General features: G+C 41.6%; 1 protein-coding gene and 1 non-coding gene across 4 annotated transcripts in view; both read left to right on the top strand.

Annotated features, from left to right (window-relative positions):
- The first annotated feature begins 7,822 nt into the window (after positions 1-7,822).
- The window catches only part of TBCE (tubulin folding cofactor E), a 70,983-nt gene continuing 64,823 nt past the window's right edge, over positions 7,823-13,982 (top strand). The window contains exons 1-2 of one of the 3 annotated variants that reach the window (XM_087829068.1): positions 9,440-12,331; positions 13,854-13,969. The gene's annotated coding sequence lies outside the window, so the exon portion shown is untranslated. Of the gene's footprint in view, positions 7,890-9,439; positions 12,332-13,853; positions 13,970-13,982 lie in introns of those variants that run through there. The other 2 variants (XM_016199857.2, XM_016199856.2) reach the window with 2 other exon arrangements.
- LOC148090741 (U6 spliceosomal RNA) lies at positions 13,549-13,654 on the top strand. The gene has a single exon (XR_015716328.1). It is a non-coding gene; the product is annotated as a U6 spliceosomal RNA (small nuclear RNA).

Below are 13,982 nucleotides of genomic sequence, written 5' to 3'. Positions count from 1 at the left end.
CTTGTCTGCCCTGTGTGTTCCTTTTCGTATACCTCCCGGGGCAGCCTGGGGAAAGTGGTTGGCTCAGGGTTTGACAGAGGGACGATAAACACTGTATTAATAAGAAGAAAAAATTCAGCTTCCAGGAGTTTTTATCCAGATACTTCCTAACTATACGGTATGGGCAGTTCCTAACTCATCTACTCCAGTTCCAAGCCAGTGCTACTTGGGACCAGTTTCTATAGCTAGCTGGCCCGAAGACAATGGAAATTCCTCTTCCTAAATGTTGCTGCTTAGAGTATCAGTCTCCTCCCTGGAAGTTCCCTCACTAAAGTCTTTCACAAGAAAGCTGACAGTGAAACAGTGAGCACTCTGGGTCTTTTTCTTACCCCTTTTTTTCCTTTCTCCCTACCTGGCCGACTGCTCTTTAACCAAGGAGTCTCCTTTCACATGCCAGCCCAAGTTTGTTTTTTTTCTTTCTAAAATAACTGGTGCCCCCATACTGATGAGTGTCTGGGTACAGCAATGTCTTTCCATTTGGAAAGAAAAAAAGTACATGGAGAAGTATTTTAAGAAGGAGCCTTTAAGCCTTTTTCTATTTTCCCATTATTAGTAGTAAAAATCATAAAAGAGTTGTTTGCTCACTTCAAGGACAAAAGCAAGGGGAAATGCCCTTTTCCTTCCCACCCACTACCCCCCTTGAAGGCAGTTGGTATGTGAATGAAAGGGAACTGTAAGCACCTTTAATTTCTATGATTAAAGGAAAGAAAGTGTTAACCTGAGAGCTAGTGCCTAACTGAAAAGTAGCCAAAGGCTACACTCTCAGGCACTAATTAGCTTTACAGTGCCCTAACCCTGACTACCCCTTTTGTGTAATCTCCAGCCCCATGCTCCTAAAGCTATCTGTGGCCAAGAGGTAGGGAAAAGGCCTTGATTACTGTATTAGAAGTTTTGCTGACATCCCAAAATGAAAGTTTGTATTTCTCAGAAACATTGCATTTTGCTTGATTGGTTCTATAATGTATTATCTCAGATCTAATTACTAGTACCGGTACTTGTATGAAATTCTTACCAAAGCACTCAACCTAAATCTTTTTGAAAAGTTGGGTACTGCCTTTATTAACTTTTAAGATAATTTGAATCTTCCACTTTAATTGATACAAGGAAACCTCTTAAAATCATGGGCATTTGTGCTACACCATGGGAATTAGAATTCTATGATTATGGGCCCATAACTTAAGAAGAAAAAAGCTTCATTGTTATTCAGAAAGATCTAATGCTAACTATATAGACAAATTAAAATATTTAACTTTAAGCTAATGATTGCTTAAGTATATTATTCCTTACCTAATTAAATTAATTTTGGCCTGGTACTAGTCATGATTCTTTTGTTATTTTTTATCTTTGTCAGTGACAGAAATGCTTGACATTGAATTGGGGACTTATCAATAGTCATTTTATCTATTAAATAATCAAAAATCCATCCTTTACACTTGAACTACAGTCACAGTCATTAATACAGAAGAAACCCAAAGCATAATGAGTAGTTTAAATCTAATAAAAGGTATTAATTTATCAACTTAGGTTTAAGGTACAGTCATTTGTTTTCTTCATAAAGGAGTGTCTTGTAGTAGCCTAAGTAAGAAGTGGATTTTGTCACTTAGAAGACATGTAATTTTAAGACATTTATTTTTCACATTTTCTAGTCTATGAAGCTTCAGAAAAAAAAAAAAAAAATTGTCAAATCAAAAGAATAAAGGCTGGTTATGGTGCCATAAATTACTTTCTGACCCCAGGAAGACTTTAACTCCATCAGCTCTTCTCTATTCCACTCTGTCAACTTCCTAACTTGACTTCCTTCCCTTCCTAACCTGTATCCTATAGTCCTTCCCTTCAGGGATCCTTTCAACAACTTTCTCAGATTGCTTCCCTCCGTTTCTTAGGCCTCTCTCATCCTGCCAATTCCCAGTCCTGGATGAATCCAACCAAACATTCTTTCCTTCTCCCATTGTTGCTGAGTGCTGCTGGGGAACATTTTTAGAACTGCTGTTGTAGCCATTGCAAGTTAACGTATTACAGTAGCTGTCCCCCACCCCCCACCCCCCTTTTTAAAGGTTAACTTTGAACTGTGTTTGTTTTTTGGGTTTTTAAAAAATATGTCTTTATTGATTTCAGAGACAGGAAGGGAGAAGGAAAGACAGAAACATTGATGAGAGAGTCATTGATCAGCTGCCTCCTGCACACCCCCTACCAGGGATGGAGCCTGAAACCTGGGCATATGCCCTGACCAGGAATCAAATCACAATCTCCTGGATTATAGGTCGATGTTCAGCCGCTGAGTCACGCCAGCTGGGCTCCATTAGCTCCTTTTAACCAGTGTACTGAAAGGAAGGAAATGTACATTTATGAAGTACCTATTAAGTACCAGATGTTTAATGTTTTTTCTTTAAGCATTTACTGAGCAGAGCCAGGACTCTGAATATGGGTTATCACACTCTGCTCTTCTATCCAGTTGGCTCCCCATTCTATTTGCACACTTAAATGTGTTTAAAAGTTTGGAAAGCACTAGTCTATTATAATAACATACTAGTTTCCTTCCTATTATCTCTTCCCATGCCAATCTATCCTTCACTTTCCAACCAAAGTTTTCTTTCCAAAGTACGAATCTGATTGTCATTCTCATGTTTTAAATTCCCTTTGAATCCCCAATACTGCCACCTGTAAATTCCTTGGCATGATATATAATGTTTTCCAAAATCAGATCTCCAACCTTCCTACTAATACTACTCTCCCCACAAACCTTATACTCTGCTAGAAACTAGTGCTTGCATTGTTGAGACAGTCCATTTTATTTAATTTCTTGAGTGCCTATGTGCTTGAACCTTTGCTAGGCTTTGGAGATAATAAGAGCAATAGACTCCCATAACCTCATACAGCCAACTTTTTATTGATTGATTTTAGAGAGAGAGGAAGAGACAGAGAAACATCGATTTGTTGTTCCACTTATTTATGCATTCACTGGTTGATTCTTGTATGTGCTGACTGGGAATCGAACCTGCCACCTTGACATATCAGGAGGACACTCTAACCAACTGAGCTGTCTGGCCAGGGCCATAGAGCTAATTATTAAGCAGTACTGTTAGTGCCAGAATCAGGGCCCCTAATTACTTGTTTACTTGTCTCCTTCTCCCATTGGGTTGGAAACTCTTTAAGGACAAGGACTGTGACTTATCCACCCTTGTATTCTCAATAGTGCTTAATAAAAATTTATAAATGAATAAATCTACTTTCTCTCACCTCTCAAGGGTCCCATTAAATATAATGTGTGAAAAGATATCATAAACTTCAAATGTTTGCTTTTATGTTAATGTGGTTCTTCTACCTTTAACTCTTTTTCTGATGATTCTTATTCCAAGCTCTCTTCCTTTCTGAAAGCATTATTTTAGACGGTCTCCTCTCTCAGTTTTTTATGATTACTATTATATATACCAAAAGGCTGACCTCCTCAAATTCAGGTCCTGTATCTAACTGCCTCTTCACCTGAAATAACATAATTAAAACCAGCTTATGCCTTTCTTCCTGTCCCTCTACCAACCTAAATAATGGAATGACATCACTTTCACCCCAGCCTTTTTTTTTTTGTCACCATCTTCATTTTTTACGTGACCCAGGAGTGTGTCTTTATTTCTTACCCTTGCCTCCTATATCTATCTATCCAGTCCTCCCAAGTCCTATAGCTTTGTCCTTTGTGATGTCTCTTATCTGTCCCCTGGATTTCCATTTTCACTGACATTAACTTAGAACAGGCTTTACTGCCTGTTGAAATATAGAAAAAGTCTCGATAATAGACACCACAATAATGTGAATTCAGATATAATGCCATTGGCATTTGGCTCTCCAACACCCACCACCTCTAGCTGGCTAACAGCAGACTTTCTCTGGTTACTTCATTAATCTTGTAATAATGCAACCTCACGTTCTATGTGATTGGATATAATGGACCTTACAAGTAGTATGGCATAATTTTACTACACTCTGTACTGGCTGGTAAAAAATACAAAAGTAAGTGCAATAAGCAACATTAGTAATATAAACTTTTTTAAAAATCCTTACCTGAGACATGCTTTTACTGACTTGAGAGAAACATCGATGTGAGAGTAAAACATGATTCAGTTGCCTCCTGAACACGCCCTGACTGAGGACTGAAACTGCAACCTGGGTAAGTGCCCTGACAGAACTGAACCCGAGAGAGACAGTCTGCTGTACAGGATGACATTCCAACCAACTGAGCCACACCAGCCAGAACAGTAATACAAACTTTAATAACCTATTAGTTCAAGTTAATTGTATAGAATATTTATGACATTGACTAATGGGCATCTTTTCATAGAGATCTGGGAAACATCTGCAGCACTAGCCGCCGTATTGTGTACATTCTTTATAAAGCACTCTGTGCTTTACAAGAATGAGCAATTTATTGTCTTTGAATGACTTTTGTTACTATTCATGAAGAAAAATGCATCTGAAGGTCTGATTGTTGGTATAATGAACAATGGGAGGCATCTGGACCTCAGTGGGGAGGCAGTACTGATGGTAATCTGCAAAAGTAATTTGTAATCTCTCAGTCACTTAACAGAAATTGCAAAATGGGAATAAACATTTGAAAAGTAAACAATTTAAAGAGATCTAGATTTAAAAAATGATATTCAGATGTCAATATTTTACAAGAAAGGAATGATTTATTAAAGCTGTTAGATTAAATCAATTAACCATAAAGAATTGGACATGTAAAACTAAGAAAACTGAAAATGAAATCACACAAATCTGAAACTGAGTGGGCTTAACCGATCTGGATCCTCTTAAGTTACTCCTTAAAGCCAGAGGGCTTCAGTACTAAAACAGGTGTCCCTGTCCCAATAACAAAAATCCAGAAGGTAGATGTAGTCACTGAGTGTGTAGCACAAGAAGAGCAGTAGGCAAGAACAGGTTTTAGTGAGGGAGCAATCACAGGAAGAGACACCCAGGAAGGAAGAGGCCAGCTAATTGAAAAGAGAGGGGTTCTGCCTGGCTGGTGGGCTCAGTGGGTGAGCGCTGACCCACAAACCAGGAGGTCACAATTTGGTTCCCAGTCAGGGTACATGCCCCGGTTTCAGGCTTGATCCCCAGGAGGCAGAGGATTTATGATTCTCTCATCATTTATGTTTCTATCTCTCTCGCTCCCTCTCCCTTCCTCTCTCTGAAATCAATAAAAACATATTTTTAAAAATTACTAATCACAAAAAAATTAAAAGTTACATTATTTTTTTAAAAAAGAGAGAGGTTCTGAATCTGTGACCCATGGACTCCTATGGGGCCCATTGATGGGCTTCAAAGGATTAATTAACTCCTTGCAATTATATGCAAAACTTGCAGGTATGTGGATAGCTTTCATTTGATTTCCAAAGTGATATGTAACTCCCTATCCAAAAAGAGAAATTTCATTGAAATTGGCAATTAGAATATCTCTTCTTTGAAGAGTCATTTCCTTTCCACTTCAACTCACTGCACGCAGTCTGGCTTCTGATCCATTGTTCTACCAAAACTCAAGGACACTGACATTAATCTCACAAAACCCAGTGAATATAGTTCTCACTTATCTTACTTGACTTCTCAGCCTTCCTACTTTAAGTTGGTACCTTCTTATCACAGTGCCATCCATTTCCATTGTTGCACCTTGCACAACTTTGTTTTATTTATGTATCATCTGTCCCATATGTTTAGGATATAAATTGGTCTAGGTGTGGAACACTGCATCTCTTTTCACTGCTAGATCTCCAGTGCCTAAAGAGAGAGTCTGGTACGGAGTGCGCACTCACTAAATATTTACTTAATGCATGAATGAGGAGACTCAAAGTGGACTGTATTGCAAATGTTTGATATTTTAAGTTTGAGCTTTTTTCTACAATGCTTTAAATACGATTTTTCCAACAAAGGGAGGTAATTAACTCTATCAACCTATGATGTAGAGAAATCAAGGGATATGGGGACTGGGAGGCCACCTTAGTGATTTGAAGTCACTGATGACATTTGAGAAGGTGATTTTGGAAGAACTGGAGGGAAGAGAGAAGGCAGAAGGCCAAGCTGAAAAGGATTAAAGTGAGAGGGCGGTGAGGAATGAGAGACAGGGTGTACAGACCCCTTCTAAGGAAAAATGTGGCAGAGAAAGAAAGCACTTCAAGGAAATACCATGGTTGAAGCAGCAGTGCGCAGGAACAATATGAAAAGGACTGAAGGCAGACAGGGATCATTCTTTCACCCTGGGCAAAACTGGTCAAAAACTGTCACAACTTAGTGGACAGAAGAAAGTATTTTACAAAGAAAAAGAAGATTCATTTCCTATAATTGTTGTGGGACTGGTCTGAATTTCGTGGATGCCAATAATTTTAAAAAACTGTGTTCAGCCCTGGACAGTGTGGGTCCTGTTCACCAAAGATCGCTGGTTCGATTCCCTTCCCCTCTCTCTAAAATCAATACTATTTATTTAAAAAAAAAAAAACACAAACCTGTGGTCATTCTCTGCTGAAAGGCAATGTAAAAACTTTAAAGTTAAAAAGCCCACATCTCGTTTCAGGGCACAGATGAGTATTAGAAAATAATTTACCTTTATTCTGCTTCAGTTTTCTAAGATGGAGCTAAAGGTGTCCAACCTTCATGTGCACAGGAGGCTTGGCCAAAACAAAGTGATAAAACCTACCTGATAAAGCCCATCAGAAATAAACCTATAGCCTAACAAATTCGGTTTATTAACTTGCTGAAACAAGGGTGGCCACACACCAGAAGAACTGGGGAGTCTTAAAAAAAAAAAGAGCCAGGGAAAGCGCAGGCTCTGGAGGAGCGTAGGTAAGAATTAAGCAGGCTCAGAGCTGGGCTGTGAAGCAGGCTCCAAGGTCTTGCATCCTTGACAACTCTATAGTTAAAATAAACGTGGGATATTACATCTGAAAACCCCTCGTTTCTCTGCACCTGGACTGGAGCAGTGTCAGAATGACCCACACCGCTCAGCTCCTCGGGCAGGAGCCGGATGTTCCGTTCTTGCGGATAGGATTTCACACAACAGAGCTCCTGACAGTTTCAGGGAACGAGGTTTTTCAGTCTACGTCCTTTCACTGAACAACAAAAGCAGTTTTTACACGGTCACGACGGGTATCTGCGTGTTGAAATTCTGCTCACCGTTAACAACACTCATCGTGAAGGCCACCTCCCTGGTGTTAGCTCCTCAGTGTGCCCTCGGCTGGGTCAATGGCCTTCCGTTTGCCCCAACAACAGCAACACTCAGGCTCGCGGGCTCGGCTCGGCGCCGGACCCGCCACGCCTTCGCTTCAGTCCCCTCACTGGTCCCGACAAGAAACCGTCGAGGCGTTTATCTACGAGAAACCGGCCCTGCGCGAGTAGCAGGACGACGGAATTTGCTTTTTCCATTACTGACTTGCTCTCGTTTGCCTTAGGTGTCGGCTAGTTAATTTCCTCCGGGTTCTGAGGGGCCGTCACCCTACGCTTTGTGACCACCACAGGCTTCCCACGTGGCAGACGCTCCACAAACACGGAGCTGAGCCTCCCACAGGACTGCTAACTCGCTTCCGTGATGACCGGTGAACGGGAACGTGCGCGCCCCTCGGGCAGTTCTGTTCTGTTCTTCGGCTCCGGGAATCGCGCGGCGGCACAAGAGCAGCGGAGGCTGGGTCCGCTGCTGACCCAACGCCCGGCTACCCTGACTCGTGGAGGGCCTGGTCTAAGCCCCAACGGCTGTCACTCACAGAGGAGGCGGGACTTCCTGTCTCCCAAAGAAGCCCTTCCGTCCAGAGCCGGAAGCTGCGCCGAGGCAGGGCGCGTGCGAGAGGCCGCCGCCTGGACCACCCGGCTGCCGCGGGCAGGTGAGCGTCGGAGGGACTGGGGAGCCGAAGGGGCCAGCGTTCCTGGTGGCCTGAGGCCGGTGGTCAGCCTGCAGTGCTTTCGGTCTTTCCACTCCTAGAAGTTTCCTAGAAACTTCTCAGGTTGCCAGAGCCGGGCGTTGCCGGCCCCCTGAGGCTTCGCCCGAACCCAGACTCTCAGGCTCTAGGGGCGCGCGCGCGAGTGTGTCCGTGCGTGTGTGTGTCCGTGCGTGTGTGCGCGCGTGTGCGTGTGTGTGCGGGCGTGTGCGTGTGTGTGCGGGCGTGTCCGGGCGGGATTTTGCGCGGTGGGCGGACGTGCGGTGACCCGAGCGGGGCCCAGCAGGATGGGCCGCCACACCCTGCACGCTACGCAAAAGCCCATTAGCTCGTCACTTTGGAAGAGATGAAAGTGACTTGCTGTCACGTTCGAGAAATAACCTTGTCCTTCCAAGTCATTTAACATTTGTGATGGAGGAGAAATAATGTGAAGTGGCTGGAGAACATTTAAACTTTTTACATCGTGCTTGCTGCCAGCTGGGGAACTGCCCTAAATTGTGGGCGGACCCAGGTGAGGGTGTGACATCCCTGTTCCCAGAGAAACCTCAGTCCGGTGGGGGAGACAAGGTTGACAACGCCAAACTGTTAGAGAAAGGGTCGGTACAGGTTAAGAGGAGCAGACCTCTCTTTTGTCTGACGTTCATTAACATGCAGGCATGGCAGCTGTTATTTGATATTTGTTTCATACTTTTTTCATCTCTTTAGTTTTAACCTTGCTGTATGCTTTTATACAGGGCCTATCACTGGAGGCTTTTTTCTTTTTTGAATCCTAGTCCACAGCCTCTGCTTTTGACTGGCAGGTTTATTGTACTGAGGTTCATCATTGCACTCCTGAGATACTTGTTCCGGTCAGAACCTTTGGAGTCATCCTTGACTCATTTCTTTCCGAAACATGTAATCAATCTATCAGCACACCCTTTGGACTGGCCTTCAAAATCTGTCCAGACCCCCAAACCCGTTGCACCACTTGTCCAAGTTACAGTCGTCTCTCACTTGGTTGAACAGTAGCCACCTAACTAGTCTGCTTTTTCTTTTCTTTCTTTTTTTTAAACCCGAACTCCCACTGATTTGTTTTTGAGAGAGACGTGGATGTGAGACCACAACATCGTGGGCTCCTCCTGAACTCCCCTCACCAGGGATGGAGCCCCAAACCCCCGGCATGTGCCCTGACTGGGAATCCAACTGGCAACCTTCTGGTGCACCTGACAACGCCCAGCCGGCTGAGCCACACCACCAGGCTACTTTTTCTGCTTTCAGTCTGTTTGCATCACAGCATCTAGAGGGATCCTTCTTAAAAAACCAGATTATCTACCTCCTTTCAAAAAATCCTCCAAGGACTGTCCATTTCACTGAGAGTAGAAGCCAAGTCTTTAGAGTGGCCCCCAGGTCCTGTATGATGCAGTCCTGCTTTACCTTTGATTTCCCTTCTTGTATTCTCCCCTTTGTTCCACCATGACCTCCTCAAGCACATTCCAGCCTAAGGATATTTGCACTTGCCCTTCCTTTGCCCGGAATGTTCTTCCCCCATATGTCCACATGGTTCATTCCCTTACTTCCCTCTTGTTTTTTTATCATTACCTTTTCAGTGAGGCTTTCCCAGACATATCCTTCCCTTACGTGTCCACTGCACTCACTGTCCCTGTGCTTGTCATTTTATGACATGCCTTGTGGTATATTAATTTTTCTGGTTTATTATATTTCGTCCACTCATGACAGCAGATATTTTTCTGTGTTTTGTTTATTGCTGCATCCCTAGTGCCTGAAACAACATTTGGCTTTTAGTAGGCTCTTCATAATACATGGATTTGGACTTTTTCTACCATCGTATACTTTGTACTTTCTTTGCCTTCTTTAAATGTCTTCTTGTCTTTTTGACTTGAGGTCGTCTTTTCTCTTTTCACTTTTTCTCTTCTACTTTTTTGGAAGATATATTACTCTGTATACTCTGTTTCTGTTCTTATAGTGGTTAACCTTTGACTTTGAATTTTTACTTTTACTATGCATACTTAATTGAATCTAATTCAATCTTAATATAATCTTAAAACTGCAGAACAATGTTTTACCTTTAAGTTACCGATTTTAAACAGGCTTCCTGGGTCATCTCAATACTTAATTACTTTTGTAAAATATAAATGTTTAACAATAAATCTTGTAGTTGTTACTGTATTCTGGTGGTTTGATTTTTTTTTTTTTTTGGCTTATTGAAGTCAATTCATCATATGTTTTAATGGAATGTTTATTGTATAATTAGCACTTCAAAGTTTATTTTTTTAAAAATGAAATGATAGTTTCCCTACCTTAGCATTTTGCTGGGAAGTGTGCAAGAGAGTCCATTGGAAACAAGTGTGAAATGAATATTACCCAGAAAGTATGTAGGGACTACCAGAAAAGGGAAACATCACAGTTTGCCAATTATTAGGAGTAGCTGGAATCAATTTGTGGAGGAGTGATTTGGAAAGATTTGGTGGTGGTTGAAAGTATGTAGTGAAAGGGCACAAATTTATTGTTTCATAATTACATTTTTGCCCTTAAATGTTTAAAGGCATTCCCGAATTTAGTCTCTTGACATGAACTTCTAATTACTGAAACCCTCTTACATTTCCCTACCTGGAAAGTTTGTTCCCTCACTCTCTGCTGCCCATTTCTAAGAGCTTAACCAGGGTATGGCTTCTGCGTGGTCCCTCCGAGTAGTTCAAGTACTCACCTGGCCCCATGCATAGTTATTAGTGACTGTATTCCCTGTGCTGCAAGCCTTCCCTCACTCTTGACCCACATGGTTCTCTTCCGTCACTGAATTTGATCCTTGCATTCCTAATTTTAGGTCTGTTTTGCATCTCAGTTAGTCATCTCCCAATTAGACTGTAAGTTCCATATAAGATCACATCTTCTTTGTGACAGAAAGGTTAGCAAATCTAAGGACTCACAGCTTGTTAGTGTCTGAATCAGGATTACTACCTAGAGCTCGTAAATCTCAGGTAAGTGTTTCCCATTGAGGTTGAGTTTCCTACTTGATAGGTGTCAATGTGTGAATCATGCATCAGACCTCAAACCAATTATTTTGGTACCATTTTGAACAAATATCAGGGAAAGATTTAAGAATATGCGTTTAGCCTTAGCCAGTTTGGCTCAGTGGTTAAAGTGTCAGCCTCCAGACTGAAGGGTCCTGGGTTCGATTCTGGCCAAGGGCACGTACCTCCGTTGCAGGGTCGATCCCTGGCCCTGGTTGGGGTGTGTGCAGACGCAACCAATCGATATGTCTCCTAACATCGATGTTTCTTTCTCTCTCCCCCTTCCACTCTCTCTGAAAAGCAATGAAAAATGTCCTCGGGTGAGGGTTGAAAAACAAACACACACATTTAGAAGATAAAAGAACCCATATTGAAAAATCTTTCTAAAAAATATTAATTCACAAACTCCCAGTGTTTTTACCTTTTCTGTTGTGCATCAGACATCTGTTTGGATTTCTTAGCTAAGGGAGGTAGGAAATGTGGTCACTAATGTTGGAATCCTTACTGCTGTGAGCAGTAAGCTTACTGTGATTAGCTTCCCATATCCGCTTCTCTTCTTCTGAACTTTCAATACATTTCTTTGGATTTATAGAACATTTCCTCTTATCTAAATATACAGTCTTTCTTATGATCTTAATGGTTACATTTACTGACTGTTTATTATATGTTTAGCACTTGTGTGTATAATATTTAATTCTCACAACAGCCCTAATATCACCATTTTACAGATAAGGGAACTGAGACACAGGTGAAATTATCTAGGGTCCCATAGCTAGCATGTAGTAGAAGTAGAATTTCTGTTCAGCAGACTGGCTGCCTATAATGTCCATATATCATTAAATAGGAGCAAGTTTTTAGAGAGAGGCGGAGGGCGGGGAGAGAGAGACATTGATGTGTCGACACATCCGTTGGTTGTCTCCCAAACACATCCCAGTGGGGGCTGGGATTGAACCTACAACCCAACTACATGCCCCTAACAGGGAATCAAACCCTCGACCCTTCTGTACCTGGGCCAGTGCTGTAACCACTGAGCAACACCAGCCAGGGCTGACCTAAATTCTTAAATGTATTTTTCAGAATTCTTTCAGTTACAGGAGAAAGAAACCCAGCTCAGACTGATATAAGCAAAAGAAGGACTTTAGTGTTTCATTTAACTGAGTTAATGAAAGGCTTTAGCCACGGCAGGATCAACTCTGCTTTCTTCTTTACCCTTATTTTCAGACAGGTTTTTTCCATGTACAGTGGTACCTTGGTTTTCGAATGTAATCCGTTCCAGAAGACCGAGTTCTGAACATTAGAAAACCAAGGGATCAACAGCCAACAGCTGGGCCTCAGGATCTTGCCCTCAGTGGAAGCCATGTGGCATGTTTGACTTCCGAGGTATTTTCGAAGACCGAAGCATTTCGTTTTGGGTTTACGGCGTTCGTAACCCGAAATGTTCGTCAACCAAGATGGTCAGAAACCGAGGTACTACTGTAGTGGCAAAGGTGCCCCTAAGCTATTCCAGGTTTAAGTGGTTCCTTTGTTTTAAGGTCTTGGGAAAGAAAGAAATGGACCCTCTCTTCAAATGCTAATGTCATTTCATAAAAGATTGGCTCTGCTTTGGTTAGGATTTTCACACTCGGACCAGTGCTGGATGCAAGGAAATGGAGGTGAGGGGTCATGTGTCCATTCCTGTGGTAGGTGAGTGGCAGCCCACCAAGCAGAGAAAGTGCACTTCCCAAAAGGGGAAGATGCTGGGCTAAAATGAAGAAATAGGTGAAAACCATTTCAGTAGTACAGGTAGAACTCTTTTTGTTCAGGTGTCTTTCCTAAATTAAGAGTCTTCCATTTTTAAAAATAACAGTTATTTTTAGAGGAATTAAATTGTTAAAATTTTGAATGAATATTACACAATTAAGATAAGGAGAACAAAAGTACTTTGTAAAGTACCATGTAATTTTGTTTCAGTAATTTGCTTTGTTGTTGATGCTGGAGACTCATCACCAAATTCTTACGTCCTCCAATTTTCTTAATTGATTCTTTAAGATGAAGACCCTGTTAGCAGTCTGATGAAGCATGTGAACTCCTTCTTAATGTTTTTAAATACAGAGAATACATAGGATTTCAAATGAAATCACTTATGTGAAATAAAGTTATCAAAATACTTTAAAAATTGTAACAGCCCTGGCTGCTTGATGTAGTTGATTGGAGGTGTCATTCTGTACACCAAGAGGTTGCAGGTTCGATTCCTGGTCAGAGCACATACCTAGGTTGTGGGTTCGATTTCTAGTTGGGGCACATACAGGAGGCAACACATTTCTCTCTTTCTCCCTTCCTCTTTAAAATCAATAAACATACCCTTGGGTGAGAATTTTAAAAATTATAATGGAATAGTATGTGTTTATTAATATATTAAATGACAAAATCTGGTGGCAGGTCTAATAAATATTGTAACTGTGAAATAGTGATGAATGTAAAGTATATTTTGAGATCTGTAATAGCTGTAATGTGATGTAAAATATTTGTGATCACAAGTGCTGCTAGTTCCACTGGTTTTTTGCCTATGTTCATAATTTAGGAAAATGCTAAATTTCAGTTAGAAATTAGTGAAAATCATGCTCACTTTGGCAGTACGTATACTAAAATTGGAACGATACAGAGAAGATTAGCATGGCCCCTGTGCAAAGATACACGCAAATTCATGAAGTGTTCCGTATTTTTTAAAAAATTATTGAAAATCTTCAGTTAGAAGATAGCTTGAAAGCCCATGGACCTTGGGGAAAGAACACCTCACTTAGGTACTCTGTACAGGTAATCAGCCTAGTTCTTCAACTTCCTGTTGAAAATGACATCCTGCTCTGCTTCCATTAGTTTCCTCTGATCCCCAGTCTCGTGACCTGTGCTATGTTTCTTTGACCAGGCTTCCTAGATGCAGCCTTTGGGTTTCTGAGAAACATCTGCTTGGACTGTCCATTATTGTGCCCTTCCTGCTCTTTGGGAGAGCCGTCTGTGTTTTCTTGAATCCATTGATACCAGGTATTAAGCTTGA

Source organism: Miniopterus natalensis, chromosome 21 (genome assembly GCF_054644295.1).
Source record: "Miniopterus natalensis isolate mMinNat1 chromosome 21, mMinNat1.hap1, whole genome shotgun sequence".
NCBI classification, from domain to species: domain Eukaryota; kingdom Metazoa; phylum Chordata; class Mammalia; order Chiroptera; family Miniopteridae; genus Miniopterus; species Miniopterus natalensis.
This window is presented reverse-complemented; position numbering and strand designations above follow the sequence as displayed.